Source organism: Microtus pennsylvanicus, chromosome 16 (assembly GCF_037038515.1).
Source record: "Microtus pennsylvanicus isolate mMicPen1 chromosome 16, mMicPen1.hap1, whole genome shotgun sequence".
Classification (NCBI taxonomy): domain Eukaryota; kingdom Metazoa; phylum Chordata; class Mammalia; order Rodentia; family Cricetidae; genus Microtus; species Microtus pennsylvanicus.
This window is the reverse complement of record NC_134594.1, coordinates 22,929,594-22,946,190: the sequence shown is the minus strand read 5'-3', so window position 1 is coordinate 22,946,190 and position 16,597 is coordinate 22,929,594.

Here is a 16,597-nt window from a genome sequence, read left to right as displayed (position 1 = left end):
TTAAAAAAGGTCATGCCTATCTTGTGATTGGGTAAAGGGAGTGTCTTTGGCCATGTATTCATTACCTTCACTTTCTTGATGCTATGTGGTCTTGGCACAACTGAGAAAACATTTATTAAGGACCAAGGGTGTGAACATCATAGCAATAGATTAGTGATGGAAAAATGATTAGAAACAGTTCCCACTAGCTAATGGAGGAGAAATTACTTGTTACAAAATAGCTGACTGTAAGACAAATTTTAAAATGTACCGTACCTGATTGATTCATTTGTATGTTTGTTCAGTTTCTACTATCTGAAAAGGGCTACATAAAACGGGGCTTGACAGAAACAAATCTTCAACATAAGAACAGACAGACACAGGGCTTACTTACCTTAGAATTGTTTTAATAACAATTTGGATACTTGAAAAACCACACAAAGGTTATAGCAGTGGCTACAAAGAAACAAAAGAAATGGATAAATTATTTAGGACCATTGTCTATGTCAAGTATATTGATCTCTTGCCTGTCTGTCTGCCTGTCTATCCATATATTTATCATCTATTTATTTTTATCTATCATTTATTTTCTATTTGTACCTGCGCAAAATAAATGCAATGCAGATATCAAAGAATATTTACCACTTTAATGATAAACTTACAGAACCAAAGTTTCAGCGTAGTACAGGTAGGGAGGAAAAAAGAGCGAGCCGCCTCTCCGCGTACTCATTTATTGGCAGGCATCCGCCTGAGGCAAACCCCGCCCTCTAAAGGGGGCTGTCTTAACCCTACATCTATTTATATCTATTCTATACCTATTATCCATCTCTATATCTAATCTATTTTCTCTCTCAATTTCCCTTTTGATAATAGTATCCTAGATATGTAAAGATGTTCAAATCTTCATATTCGTTTTAATCTCCTTCAGTTCTATTTTTGAAATGAGATATCCTTACTCTTTTATTCAGCCATACTTTGAAATATCTATTTCATGTCTTAGGTTAACCTTTATTGTTTCTATTTTTAACAAATAATCCATTAATTCCTATGGCTGTTGCTCCTTGTTAGGCTTCATTGTAGCATTTTTTTTTGAAGTCCATAGTCCTTTAGAGAAGCCTGCATCTTCTTTTCTTCCTTCCCCTACTTCTATGTCAAAATAGTCCCTGACTTAATTCCTTTATTTCTATATGGCCTGTCTGTCAGACCTCAGGCACAGGTTGAAGAATAAATGTATATTCTTTCTCCTTACACATCACAATCTAAAACCTCAGTCTAGCAATAGAGGTCCATTACAATCAATATGTACAGCACTCTAAAGTTTATAAATCTCCTTCACATTAAAATTATTACATTAATATTGAGGGTAGGTATTCTGCATTAATTATGCAAGAAATAATGGTGTCCCTTAGAAAACTGGGTAATGGAACTGAGTAAGGTAAAAAACTTCAAACATGGATTACCAAATGACTGGAATTAATACCACAGCCACCATGTGCAAAATGCCACTGGAGTGACGCTTCCATTTCAGAAGAGTAGACTACTTGGCCATATCTAAAATTCAATGTATGTGTGTAGTGTGTCTGAGCGCATGTTCACACACGCGTGTTAAAGCCTGAGGACAACTCATGGGAGTCTGCCTTCCCCTCCCGCAGTGTAGGTACCAGGGATAGAACACAGGCTGCCAGGTGTGGTGGCAAGTGTCTTTACCCAGTCCTGGCTCAGGTTCCTTGTTTCCAGCACCTTCATTGCTATAGTTACAGCTCCTGTACCTCCGCGCTCAGCTTTTGCTGAGTTCTTCTTGTTAACCCAGAGATTATTTCACCAACCCTCTGCTTTTTCTTTCAGTCTTTTAAGCATGCTTTTAATTTTATAAGAGTTGTTATTTTTTAAAAAAATGCAAATAAATAAAAATGCCACACACCAAAATTAACCACATCCAAAGTCTATAGAAGTTTGAGGAATTCTATATAGCTTGAATTGGCACTCAGAATGGAAGCTGAGGGACTTCCCATGAAATGTTACAGTTCCAGATTTGAATATATTTTCTTCACTTATCCAACATTAACATAGAAAAATCCATGACAAAATTATAACTAACCGTTTCTCTCATCATAACTTGTGTGTAGGGAGTGCCACGGAGATGGTCTCTGGAAAATAGACAAGCAAGAAAAGGCATTGCTCTGGAGTCTTCTGGACGACAGCCCTTTCATCACCTAACCCAGGAGGAGAACTTCACACTTGAGCAGGATAATTCAATATACATAGTTTTAATTGGCTTTATTTGTGGGTTTTTTGTCATTGTTTTTTTTTAAACCATAGTAAGCTCAAGCAACACATAGCCCCTAATATAAAATTCATTTAGTAAAAGCACTTCCCATCTTTTGTGGGAAATCTGAGATTATTTTTTTTTCTCTGCCAAGGTAGATGAAGAGCAAATTCTTAACAGTTAAAATTTTCCACAAGTATTTCACAAGTATTTGACTTGTGTTCAGGCAGCCTGATTACCAAACAGCCTGTACTGAATGTCAGTCAGTGGGAGGTGACAGGGAGGCCTCGTTGACCTCATCCTCTCCTTATTCTTCTCTTACCTGGAGACATAACTCTACTTTCTTCCCTCATTCACCCCTTTACCTTCATGAAATCCGAAGATGCCGTTATCCTGTCCCTGTAGCCACAGTGTATTCCAAGAACAGCAGGACCTTCATGAAAGCCCACTCTGACCTTGGTAGAGGCCTTATTCTGGAGCAGACTGTCTCGTGGGATCCCGTCTGGTCCCTTTGGTAGATATCAACTCACAATCCACAGATTAATAATTATTAGTAATCTATAATGCCACCTAGCAAGAGAAGAGCTGACATGATGGTGGTTGACAGAATCATACCTCAAGCAAAAATGTAAACCTGTCGCCTCCTGGCTTCATTTTCCTGTATGACACACAAAGCTCATACAACCCTTATATTTTTCTATCTGGCCCACATATTGATTAATTCTCCCCTCTCCCCTTCTCAACAACGCTCATCTCTTTTCTTAGGGTATTCGTACAGGTCTCCACCTCTAGTGTGCTGGAGCCTGGGGGCCAGGACAGTCGCCCTTGCCTGAGTTAGGCTCCTCTCCTTTGTGCTGCATTTGCCTGAGTCACTTCTCCTTAATCCAAACGTGATTTGCTAAGTTTGTTTACAATCTTCCCCATTTGCTTTTCTCCCTATATTTTACCCAGCTCAAGTGCAGAAACTATGGCGTTCTGAAGACAGCAGCTACTCAGTGGAATACGTGGCTATTGAACTTCTTAAACGTCTCTCCAGAACACATTTTCAAGTTCTGTCCGTCAGTTTGTTAGCCTGGGCCACTTTTAAAGTTCCGTATTGGCCACAATCTTGCTCCCCTTTTCTCCTTATTGCCTATCCCTGAAATACGTGACCTATACCTGGGACTCAGCTTCTGCTCATTTCCATTTTAATCCCTTGCAAATCCAGCTCCAGGAAACCCCTGCTACTGAAATCATTCTGCTAATATCACCACCTGCCTACCTGAGATTCAATAACCTTTTCGCAACTGGCACTTATTAAATCTCACCAATGCCTCAGACTCACTTGCTCTAGAAACTTCTTTATTGTTCTGTGTCTGCTCTGTCTAGGTATTTTGTTCCTTTTAGGATCCATAAAATGATTGCCACCCCATGGCTTTTTACAATTCAGTGAAATTAGATATTCCTAACAACATTATTGTTTAAATAATCAGGAGAAGACTGCTAAGAGATCTTTAGTCCTTTTTCTTTCCCTGTAATTCATTGCTGTTTGCTAAGTATCCCCCATCCTTTCACTCCAGGTTAACATTCTATTATTTCTTCCTGCTTTAAAATTTAAATGTTCAATAAACCGTTCCCTTTAATTCGTAAATGTAGTTTACACTTAAATACTGCCGTTACTTCGGTTTCTCTTCTTAAGTATTCACGTCTGTTGTCTTCTCTTGGCATTTAACAGTACTGCCCTCATAGACCCATGGCGTTATGAATGTATTACCTTCCTGTTATTTGAAGCCAAACATTCCCAACAAGTATTCTACCTAAAGGAACAAGCCAGTCTCTCATGTCTAAATTTCCATTGTATACTCAAGAGTTTTAGTTCCTTTTAGTTGAGAATTCAGAAAATGTATAGTTTTCTTCTTAACCAATGAATAATCTGGAGATTTTATTTCTTATGTTCATGATAGAAACTATGTCACAATTCAGTGATTTTGATTCAATCATTTGATTCAAATGATTATTCTGTTGCTCACAATTCTCTCTCAGTTTCAAAATCATCTTTGGTTAGAGTAATAGTCTCGACTACTTATTTAGCCCATAGTTAAGAGTCCATTGCTAACTTCTTCTCACTCAGTATGTAGAAATGGTACATTAGTACTATTACATAATTCTGATTTAGAGTTGATAAATACTTAAAATGAATATACACACACATACTGTTTGGTAGTCTAATTCTTTACATGTAAACACACTCACTGCATGACTGTATCTCATCTATTAAGCAATTTTACTTTCCCATTTGAATGTCTACGAATGAGACCTTCCTAAAATCAGCAGCATGTGAGCATCAGGTGGGGCTTATTAACCCTTGGCTATACACCAATCCCTATGCCTTGGCATTTTAGAGTTTGGTGAATTTAGATACTGTTAACAATGTTACTGTATAAGTAATAAGGGGTAATCTGCTAAGTGATCTCTTTTCCTTTGTTTTTCCTGTGTGCATTGCTGTTTGCTAGGTGTCATTTTTATCTCTCCACTCCAGGGGAGCATTTGAGACGATGCTTTCTCTCTTCCTGTTTTCCAGTTCTGAATATCCCATAAACACTTGAAAGCACATGTAATATTTGCTAGCACCTGCCATTTCCTCCCACGTGTCTCCCTTGCCCCTCAGGAGCTCCTTACCACAGCCCCTGAAGAATCCACGTCCACCCCACCCATGTATCTAATCCTGCAATTCTGAAAGTGTGCCAGCCTGCCTTTCACTCTTGGCTGAAATACTACTCATCCTAATGCATCCATGTCACTCGCAATAAGTGGATCTCTTAAAATATGACTTTTACTTTCAGATAGGTTCACAAAAAGTATACCAGAGTAGCCTCAAACAGATGCTTAGAAAGTGTTTTAAAATCATATTCACAAGACTTAAAATTCTCAGAATATGCTTTCTGTTTCTGTTTATAATATATTAAGCCAGAATATTATATGTAATGCTCTTTATCATATATATTGTAAAATATATACAATAAACACATACATATATACATATATAAACACATACACACATAAAAAATAAATCGAGTGACCAATACAAAAAATTAAAGGATAATTTGTGTTCCAATGTGCAGAGCAGATTTAAATTTATTGGGACAAGAGAAGGAACAGTGAAAAATTGAAGTTATTTTGGACATTATGTTTATGCATGATGATTGATATTTATGCATCTGATTGATATTTAGTGATGCTAAATTGGTAAGAAATTAGAATGCTAGAAATTTGGATTTATTTCAAATCACATCAAAGACCCATAAAAGAGACAGACTCATTAAAATATATTTCAACTTCTGTGGAAGTAAATATAGGCACATCCCTGGATTGCCCAAGATCACAGTGTTTTGTCAGGGTTGAACTACATAAATCACTGTTAAATAGTTTAATATCTCCTTAGTTGGTTCATTTTCTTATTGTGCCTGCTCTGTCTTAGAGAGAAGGTTCTGCCAAGATTTCACAATCTAATCATTTAGGTGAATTTTGCCTTATTTTAATCACAACATTCTCATAAGTTGCCAGAGAGATGTTTAGAAATTACTCTTTAAAAACTTAGTTGAGTCTGTCTAAACTTAAGCATTGTGTGTGCTGCCAGAATGAACTCACTTTGTTATAAACTTAAAGTCATCCTTGAACTAATAATCTATAATCTTCTTGTGATAATGCTTTTCAAGATTAAAGATTCAAAATTAGCACTCTTGTCAGAGAAGCAGGTAGGCTAACTGTAGATGTTAATATATCTCTCCTCTACCAAAGACAAATTTTACCCCCAACTCTGTAGAAGACTACCTGCTTCAGCCTCACCCTCCTCTCTACCCTCAATTCCAGATGACCACATAGATCTTCTTCATCCTCCCTCTCTATTTATCCTGTCATCCCGGCACCAAGTCCAGCAGGGAACAAAGCCTGGGAACCCTCCAGCCAAGCCTGCTGGAAAAGCAAGTGCTATCAAAGCAGGTAGGCGAGCTTTAGATCTTCACTACCCTCTCCTCCAAATCTGGTAATCCAGTCTCACCTCCAACTCTGTAGCATTCGCCTCATGAGATACACCCATTACCAAAGGATTAATCAGCTCTTGGTGATCACTCCACTTTCCTCTATCCTGTGGATTCCCTTAGCTCCCTCACCCCAGGCCCATCCCCATAGCTATGTGCCAGTTCCCAATACTTAGAAACACATTTAACCCAGAACTCACAAAGACCACACCTACCAAGATTCCAAAAAGCCCACAGCTACCACGCACTCCTAAAAAACAAAAAGAGTAACAGAAATCAAGCAACATAACACCTGCCAAACAAAGACAATGCAGAATATCAGCAACTAGAATTACAAAGTTCCCCAACCCAGACGTATAGATAACAGCATAAAGAAAAAAAAACCAATAAATTTTATTAGATACAATAAAATTGAAGTAACAAGAATAAATAAAAAAATTTAAAAAAGAAACTCATGGTAAATGTAGAAAAACAAAACAACAGCAACAGAAATCCTTGCATTCTATTTGAGCACCGTGGATTAAAGTTGGATATCAACAATAGAAACAAGAGAAAGCTTACAAATTCATGGAAACTGAACAATTCACTACTGAGTGAAAAAAAAAGACTCTCTACAATTGGATGAAAATACAATGTACCTAAACTTATGGAAACACAAAGGAAGGTGGTTCTAAGAGGCAACTTCATAGCATTAAGTTTCTACACGAAAATTTAGAGATACCTCATACTAGTAACTTAACAGCACACCTGGAAACATATCACACTCCAAAGAAGTGGACAACATGAATTAATAAAACAGGGCTGAAATCAATAAAATAAAAAAAGATACAAAGAATCAATGAAACAAAGAGTTGGTTCTTTGAGAAGAATAAGATTGACAAACCCTTATCTAGATGAACTAAACGGCAGAGAGAGTATCAAAATTAACAAAATCAGAAATGCAAAGAGGGAAAGAAGAACATAAAAATTGACACTGAGGAAATCATGAAAATCATAAAGATAGATAGATAGATAGATAGATAGATAGATAGAGAGAGAGAGAGAGAGAGAGATAGCCATCGTTTTCAAGCTTCTTGGTAACTAGGCAGCTAATGTGATGGAAAAACAAGGGCACCAGACACACCCAGAAAAATAGGTAGAATTTAAAACATTTATGATATATAATATAAAAACATGCCCACATTACTTCATGATTTTGTTGATGGAAACAAAATCTTAAGACTGGACTTTATAGAATTACCAGAACAGAACATATAATACCATTATGGGAGGAATCTTATTTTCCATAGAACGTATCATGAGATCCTATCATTCTAATAACTGGGAAAAAGTCTTTGGGGGTTGAACAAAGTGATGACAAGAATATCCAGGTTCCTTTGTTCTAATATGTAGAGTCTCTATAACAGGAAACTGGGGCATAGAATACAATAAGAGGACTCTTGGAGAAAAGATGACAACACAGTGGAAGGATCTCTCTATATTCCAAAATGCTTTAAGAATTACTGTAAACATTAAAAGCTAGAAGAGGAGAAAAGATATTTTATCTAGACTCTCAGAATATTAGACCTGGTGATGCCTGGATTTTCTGCTATTTTAAGCCACACAGTCTGTGGCATTTTGTCATGGTATTCCTGGAAGCTGATGTAAGGTCTGCCAGCCTCACCTCCTATGTAGTACCTATGTGCTGACTTTAATGGTCCCTGTAGTTCCACTGAGTACCCATCACAGGGAGCCTTGCATGCACTGGATTTCAAATGTGTTTTTCATTTGTATAAACATCGAATTAGGGGATAGGAATGTGTATTGTGTATAAATAAAGAAAAGTATAGTTGAGTAGATATTACTTCAAACAGACATAAGGTTTTAGACAATTGTGAAACTTTGAGAGCTCTGTACTAAACATTAATGCCAAATCTAAAAACTAAAACTTCCTGTTCCTGACCAAGTGAAGGCTATGTTCCAATCCTAAGATAACCTATTATTGCAATAACTACACTAACGAATCTAAGGGGGAATTGGCATAATTATGTCAGTATGGACAACAACAACAACAAAAAAAAAACCTTGGTCTTGGTATCTGACTGCTCCCCTGAGTACAATGATCCTCATAGTCAGTAGTTTACTTTTATATTGTAGTTATTCCAATCATAACCACTAGGGGGCTCTGCTTCCCTTGTTTATCCTCTTGGCCCCGTTAATAGGTTTTTGTGTCACTATTCCTGAAGGTCAGTAGTTTATCAGAAAATGTTTGACAGATGGAATTTCAACTGTAATTTAGCATGCGGTTGAATTATATTTTCTTACATTAGCAGTACTAAATTTATTATATAATTTTAAAAGAGAGATCCTGCCCAAAAGAAAAAAATGGTAAATGGATAGAGAAAATGTGGCATATATACACAAGGGAGTTTTGTTAAGCAACAACAGAGGATGGAATTATGGCAAACGAACGGCATGAAAGTAACGAGAGGCTAACAGGAGGAGGGAGACTTTGGGGTGGAGAAAGGGGGAGGGATGTGTAAGAGAAGGGTGTGGATATAATCTAAGTATATGATACATGTAAGAAAAGTTGTCTTTATGAAATTCATACTATGTGTGATGGTTATGTTCCGATAAATATATAAATAAATGCCAACCACCAAATCATCAGTTACTGGCCAGTTTCACTTAATGAGATAATATTGCAATTCTAGAAGCTTACTTTCTTAGTTATCTGTGATGTTCAAAATGGAAAGTTCACAAACACAGTATAGCTTATTATTTCACCTACATGTTAACATTTAACTCATTATTATTTCAGTTCTATACAGTTGGAAGACATAAACTTATTTTGATTTGTAGCATTTGGTCTTTTTCTACTGGGAGATGTTACATTCTGGGCATGTCAAGATCTTTTCAGCATGTCCCACTGAACAGTGGATTGGAAAGTGAAGTGTTTTGACCATATAAAGACAAGACAAATGAAAAAATAGGTAGGATTCAAATGTAGTAAAACAGAAAACAATGATGCCTGAGCTTTTGCTACCTTAAAATAAAATTTATGTAACTTTATATGACTAACTTTAAAATAACTCTTGCATTTAACAATCAACTCATGAAATTCTTTTTTTTAATTTATTTATTTATTAAAGATTTCTGTCTCTTCCCCGCCACCGCCTCCCAATTCCCTCCCCCTCCCCCAATCAAGTCCCCCTCCCAGGGAAATGCAAATCAAGACAATTTTAAGATACCATCTTACATCTGTCAGAATGGCTAAAATCAAAAACACCAATAATAGCCTTTGCTGGAGAGGTTGTGGAGAAAAGGGTACATTCATCCATTGCTGGTGGGAATGCAAACTTGTGCAACCACTTTGGAAAGCAGTGTGGCGGTTTCTCAGGAAATTCGGGATCAACTTACCCCTGGACTTAGCAATACAACTCATGAAATTCTTTACAAATCTAAAAATCTCCCAAACCCACAGATGTTCTTAGCCCTTGCACCCCATTTCCTGGCAGGTGCCTACAATCTTCACTTCAATCTTCACTGAACCTTGCTCCACGGTACCTCACCTGAGTTCTGTCATGTAGGAAGCAAGTCAAACAGCTTGCCTATATCACTTCTGTTTATAATATGCTGGTGACCATCTAGACCAATGGGACTGCAGAGAAATGAAGGGTGATTTGATTTCACCACTCCTCAATGATTTAAAGGAGAAATACGGACTCGACCTTGGTAAACAGGTGATTACTTCTCTCACCTCTTCTCTGAACACTCCTCTTTTCTACACCTATGTACACACACACATGTAAAGAAACATCTTTTCCCTCAAGGACTCTAGAGCATACCCTTGTTCATTCTGTCTTTAATTCTGAGAAATGGAAGGATGGCGGGCACTACATGTATTTTTTCTTTTTATTCAAGTTGTGGCTCCAATTGGTTTAGTCATTTGTAGATTATAATGGCTAAGTTTTGGTGTCAATTTTATGAAGAAATCCAGTGGCACCTCAGTTGAATAGCCTTTAGCAGAACAGTCTGAGGGCACATTTGTGGGGCATTTTCCTGATTGTTAATATTGATGGAAGAGGGCCTAGCCCACGCTGGGTGGCATGATTTCTAAGCAGGTGGGCCCGAGTTGTAAAAGAGGGCCAGCTAAGCAAGCCTGAAGAAGCAAGCAGCCTTCCTCCATATTTTCTGCTTCAAGCTCTTGTTTTGAATTCCAGCCATAGAGTCTCCAGTCAATGGACTATATTCTGTAAGCAAAAACATCTTTCTTCCTCTAGTTGTTGTGGTCAAGTCTTATCATAGCAACAGCAGCCAAACTGTGACATGAATTAATTGGTATGCATTTTGTACCTCTCCATACAATATACAATGACTGTCCAGTTGCCACAATATTACTGTTAGAATGGCATAATTGAAATAATATGTTCAATAGAAGGAAAGAACCCCAAGCCCTGTAAAGTGGCCATGGATCAATGTGTACTGGTGAAATCACACGGAGAGTCCTTAGTCAGCCCTCAGCATCAACTATTTCGGAGAACCTGGCAACCCGAACACCACAGTCTCATCTCATTTTGTGGTCAGTTCTGTTTTGTCTGACTCCACCTTCCATCGGAACTGAGCTTTGCAGCTTCTGTACTAGCTGCTGTTCTTGGAAGCCCGTCAATATCTGACGTTTGTGTCATCCTTTTGAACTACATGCTTTTTAAGTCTCATCTATCCTTCTGCAATATGACAAAAGGGGTGTACACAAGCTTATCTTTTGGTTACAGTTAAGTATCAAAACTGGTTCTGACAATTGCCCCTCCTGTTTATTTCTTTGGTGTCTTCCCCTTCCAGTGACCACTCAAGAAAATCTAAAATAAAGCTATTGCTAAGTGCTGCTTTTCCTTACAATTTATCAATGGTTTTTCATTACTCACTAAATAAAATACAATTCCTTATGCAAGATTAACTGGTCTTTGACACCCCAACATTATCTGTCTCAATCTGTAATTGATTTTCTTGATATTTACAAGTCTGGTAATATTAATCTATTGATGAAATTTTAATTCATTGAATAAATATGGCACTTTTTATATTCCATATTTTATATCTCAAATCTGTCTTGGCTTGCCTCTACTCCTTGGATAATAACATATTTGTTTTTCAAATTATACTTGATAGGCTTTGATATATTCCATCCAAATAGAGTTAACCAGGCTCAGCCCTGGACTCTAGTGAATACTTCATAAACCTCCAGCATTGTTCAAGCGCACTCATTTTATCAGTTGGAGCAGGGCTTTTAAACATTTCCTTTTGGTAACACCATTTTGTTCAAAAGCTTTTAAGGTACACAGATACAGCATTTAGTACTGATTTCAACTATATAAGACCCAGAATCACTGTGGAGAAGACAAACCTGGGATATGGCACACCTTTGAGGAATTGCTTAAATTAGTTTCACACCCTTCCAGACTTGTTCCTGAGGGATTGTTTTGATTAGGTTGCAGTGAGGACACCTACTGTAAAGGAAGGTGGTACCATTCCCTGTGCTTAGGTCTGGACTACATATGAAGGAAGAGTGTGCTTGAGCAAGAACATTCATCCATTGCTCTTTCTTCATGACTGAATACACAATGGAAGCAACTGCAACAAGCTTCTGTTGGTTTGATTAACTCACAGGATAGATAGTCCTTTGAACTGTGACATAAAATAAATCCTTCCTTTTCAACATTGCTTTTGTCACAGTATGTTGTCACAACAGGAACGTAATTGAGACAATGGGTATATAAATCAGACATATACTGGTAAAAAATTATAAGGTATTTATTATTAAACAAATATTTGTTATGCATTTTTTGTCATCATTAAGGAGAAAAGCCAGTGTGCATACTAATCTGATAGATATGTTTGCTTATTTTTCTATAAAGAATTAAATTTTAGCTGAATATTTGATATTGGAGGACATAAGTTATCTTCTATGTTCCTCAGCTGATCAATCATTTGATTTTATAATCATCAATGCTAAGAATGACACTTTGAATAATCAAATATATTAAATGTCAAAGTCTGTTTAAGGCTACTTCAGAAATTATGGCAAATTATGCCCTACTAAAGTCAAATGTGTTGAATGATATTTTTGGAAACTAATGTTAAGTTAAACAGCAAATTCAAAAATCAAAGATTTGAATATAATTAACCTAGATATATTAACATGATACATGATGAAAAGTGATAGTAGGAGAGCGACTCCAGAACCTTGCCAAGACCAGGTGGGACAGTCTTTTGAAATCCCAATTCTGAAAAAAATCTGTTGAATATTCTAGACCTTTAGGCTGAAGACGGATGACCCAAAGTTGCAGAGAAACCCTGGGTGACTGTCCAGGCAGCTAGCTGTTTCTGTTATTACTCAAATTTATTTGGAAGTTTCCTCCTCACACTTCCTTACTCAGTTAATATTTCTTTCTAGCGTCTCTGAGAGAGTTGAAGACTAGATAGTTATAGTTATATGTTTACCTGACATAGAAAGCAAGGTATGATAGAAGTAAATTAGGTACAAGACTCTGAACTCAGCCAGATAGGATAGATATGGAGTATTTTCTCTGAATCTGTCAAATGCAAATGGACTAGACATTGTTGACATATTTATTGTCTGTATATATTGTATGTAGTTATTGTACTTATTGTATATAGTTTTTATATTAGTTATAACCTTATTTTTTGTAAATTTTAGACAAAATGGGGGAAAGTGATGTGGGATTCCCCTCTGTATGCTGTGAATACCTTGGTTAATAAAGAAACTGCTTTGAGCCTATAGCAGAGCAGGACAGAACAGAAGAAGGCAGGGAAAACTAAAACAATGCTGGGAGAAAGAAGGCAGAGTCAGAGAGAAGTCATGTAGCCCCGCTCAAGATAGACACTGGAACTTTACCCAGTAAATCACAGCCTTGTGGTGATACAGAGCTTAATGGAAATGGGTTAGATCTAGATGTGACAGTTATCCAAAAAGAAGCTAGAGATAATGGGCCAAGCCATGATTCAGTTAATACAGTTTCTGTGTGGGTATTTCAAATCTGGGTAGCTGGAAATGAACAAGTGGCCTCTTACTACAGAAAACTAGTGATATTTCATTTGTATTTTAATAGAGTTTGCCTGAAGATCAGAGAATAAAACAGCCACACTGGTCAGCCATACAGATTAGGCAGTGGTGGCACACACCTTTAATCTCAGTAGCTACACTAGTTAAACATAGAGGCAGGGTGGTAGTGGTGTACACCTTTACTCCCAGCACAAGAGGAGAATATAAAACAATAGGGGACAGGTCTCAATTCAGGCTCATTTTGAAGATTGATGGAGGCAGGATTGCTACTTCTGTCTGAGGGAGAGGTAAGAGCCAGAGACTGGCTGCTTTGCATTACTAATGACCCCATTCCTTCTTTTCTAATTTTAAAATGTGGCACTCATTTATGAAGAGAAATCTGTGCCCATATCTACTGGACAGAGAAGTCTGAATAGGAAGAAAATGGCGCAGACCAGGAACAAGTGTGGAGGAAGAGGTCCAAGCAGGAGAATCAGAAAGTCCTCGTGAACAACATAAAGAGTGATGCATGAATGTAGCTCCCACTCACAAAAGAAACAATTCAGGGGTTCTTAAATGATCCCCGTTTTCACTTGATAATATCCTTTTAGGGACTCTACTGGAAGACATGAAGCAACTAGCTCATGGGCCAGGAATTCTAAGGTATAAGGATGAAATGCTGCTTTTTCTACATAGTTATTGTACAGTGACGCTTTAAGAGAGCTCATTTGTCTCTGAAGGGATTTCCATTTTAAACACTCTCTACTGATAGAAATATATGGCTGCAGCTATGATCACAAATATGTCCTGGTTCTTATTGCTTGCTCAGAGCTTGCTCCAAGCTCTTTGTTTTAGAATGCTGAGGAAAATTAATTGGATCCACCCACTGTTTAATTTAGCAGAGCATGCAAGCAAAATTAACTTAAATTCTTAAGACCCAGTGAACCTTCTAGCTGTATTTTAGTGTTAAATGCTCAAAAGACACATAGTCACTGAAATGAGGTAGGATCTCTGTCTTCATCTCTGAAGAAAGGAGAATACTCCTATTGTAGCTCCATTGATCTAAGTATCATCATACAGACAGGGATACACTTTGTGAGTGGGGACATCCACCCTTATATTTGCAGGCAGGAATGTCTTGGCTCTTAAGATCCTGGAAGGAATGCTTCTTCTGTAACAGACAGACACAGCTACCTAGGGGAATGTAGATCTACGTGGAGGCTGTCCTTTGAATTGCTAATGTGAACACAGTAATGAAGAGGCATTACATGGGCAACAACAGGAGAATTTTTTTAAATTTTTTGATCTTCAGTAAAATTGCTTATGTTTCAACCATTTGATTAAGAAAAAAATTATCATATGCTCTGTGCAATTTCTTCATAGTTCAGGGAAATTTCATACCTCTAGTGCTACGATTTATTCTACACAGTATTTTGAAAATTCTTGATTAAGGAAGATTTTACTTGCATCTGATTTAAATCTATGTGAAACATTTATAAGAACATATTATTTGATGTGTTCCTACTGCTCAAACTTCTGAGAAATCTAGTTTGGAAATATGTGGCTTGGTGCCGTTCTTAAAGCGCTGCAGAGGGTGCCTGTGGTATCAGTGATATGTGTGTATGTGTAAGAGAGAGGGGGCGTCATTTACGTATATAGTGTTTATGTATGTAATGTGTACATGTTGAATTTGTATATAAAATGCATCTAGGTGTTGTGTGTGGTATGTGCGGATATGGTGTATGTGTGTGGTGTGAGCATGTCTATTGTAATAATGATTATTATTTAAATTATTTTTAAATCAGTATTTGACCAGGGTGATAGAACTACAAAGCACACCATGTTAAAAAAATGCTTATCCTCTGTTTTCAGAAGGAGATTTGAAGAATAAGCTGCTTTATTTTATTACATGGCATTTCTAATGACCCCATTCCTTCTTTTCTAATTTTAAAAAGTGGCACTTATTTATGAAGAGAAATCTGTGCCCGTATCTACTGGACAGAGAAATTTGAATAGGAAGAAAATGGCACAGACCAGGAACAAGTGTGGAGGAAGAGGTCCAAGCAGGAGAATCAGAAAGTCCTCGTGAACAACATAAAGAGTGATGTATGAATGTAGCTCCCACTCACAAAAGAAACAATTCAGGGGTTCTTAAATGATCCCCGTTTTCACTTGATAATATCAGCTTCACTACAATCAGTTGATCATAAGTGCCCAAGATCTCTACAAGGCACTTTAATCCTTTCTTGGAAAGTAAGGCTTAACATTCTAAGGCATGAAAGTAAGGTCAATTTCTCATACTTATTTCAGGAAAAAATACTATATCATATTAAAATAATTATTTACAGGACTCACTAAGAATTGGACACTTTCCTCTACAGTTCTGATTCCTTTCCTATAATTTGTACTCTCATTCTCTCTGGTCCAAGATATGATGATCTTCATTTTAGAGCTGAGAAGGTGAAGTTTTGAGAGGGCAAGAAATTATGTGTGTGTGTGTGTGTTGAAGGTGTCACATGATTAACTGACATAGGAAGCTGTTTCAATTCTGAGCAGACCTCTCAATGTAATGACGTGTGGTCGTGACCAAGCAGAAGGAAACAGGCAGAGAACAATCTTGAGAGTTTCCTGGACAACTAAACTGGCTTTTGGCAAATGATCTTATTCGTGGAAAATACAGTTTTATTCCACACTATCATTTCCGTACTTATTGTGAGTGATTGTCCACTTTCCAGTTCTGGAAAATAGAAATGATCCTTTCTGATTCTGAAGCAAGATACAATAACTGTAATTTCCTCTGTGCTATGTCCAGAATTCTGGTGATATTTACATCTTTGCCCTTAAATGAGAAGCACTTGTAAAAAACAATCTATGGCAACATAAAATCCTCAACAGTTTGTGATATGATTAAAAACATTAATTGGTAACTACTGGCTAGTTTAAACTACTGACAGTTGCTTCACTGAATTATTTATGTAAAAGCAAGTTTGGATAAGAGGTTTGAATAGTTAAGACTGCTTATTTGTAGACTCCGTGACCCTTATTTATGGCTAGAAGCCAATTATGAGTGAGTACATCCCATATTCATCTTTTTAGGTCTGGGTTACCTCACTCAGAATAGTGTTTTCTATTTCCATCCATTTGCATGCAAAATTCGAGAAGTCATTGTTTTTTTATCGCAGCATAGTACTCTAATGTGTAGATATTCCACACTTTCTTCATCCATTCTTCCATTGAGGGGCATCTAGGTTGTTTCCAGGTTCTGGCTATTACAAATAATACTGCTATGAACAT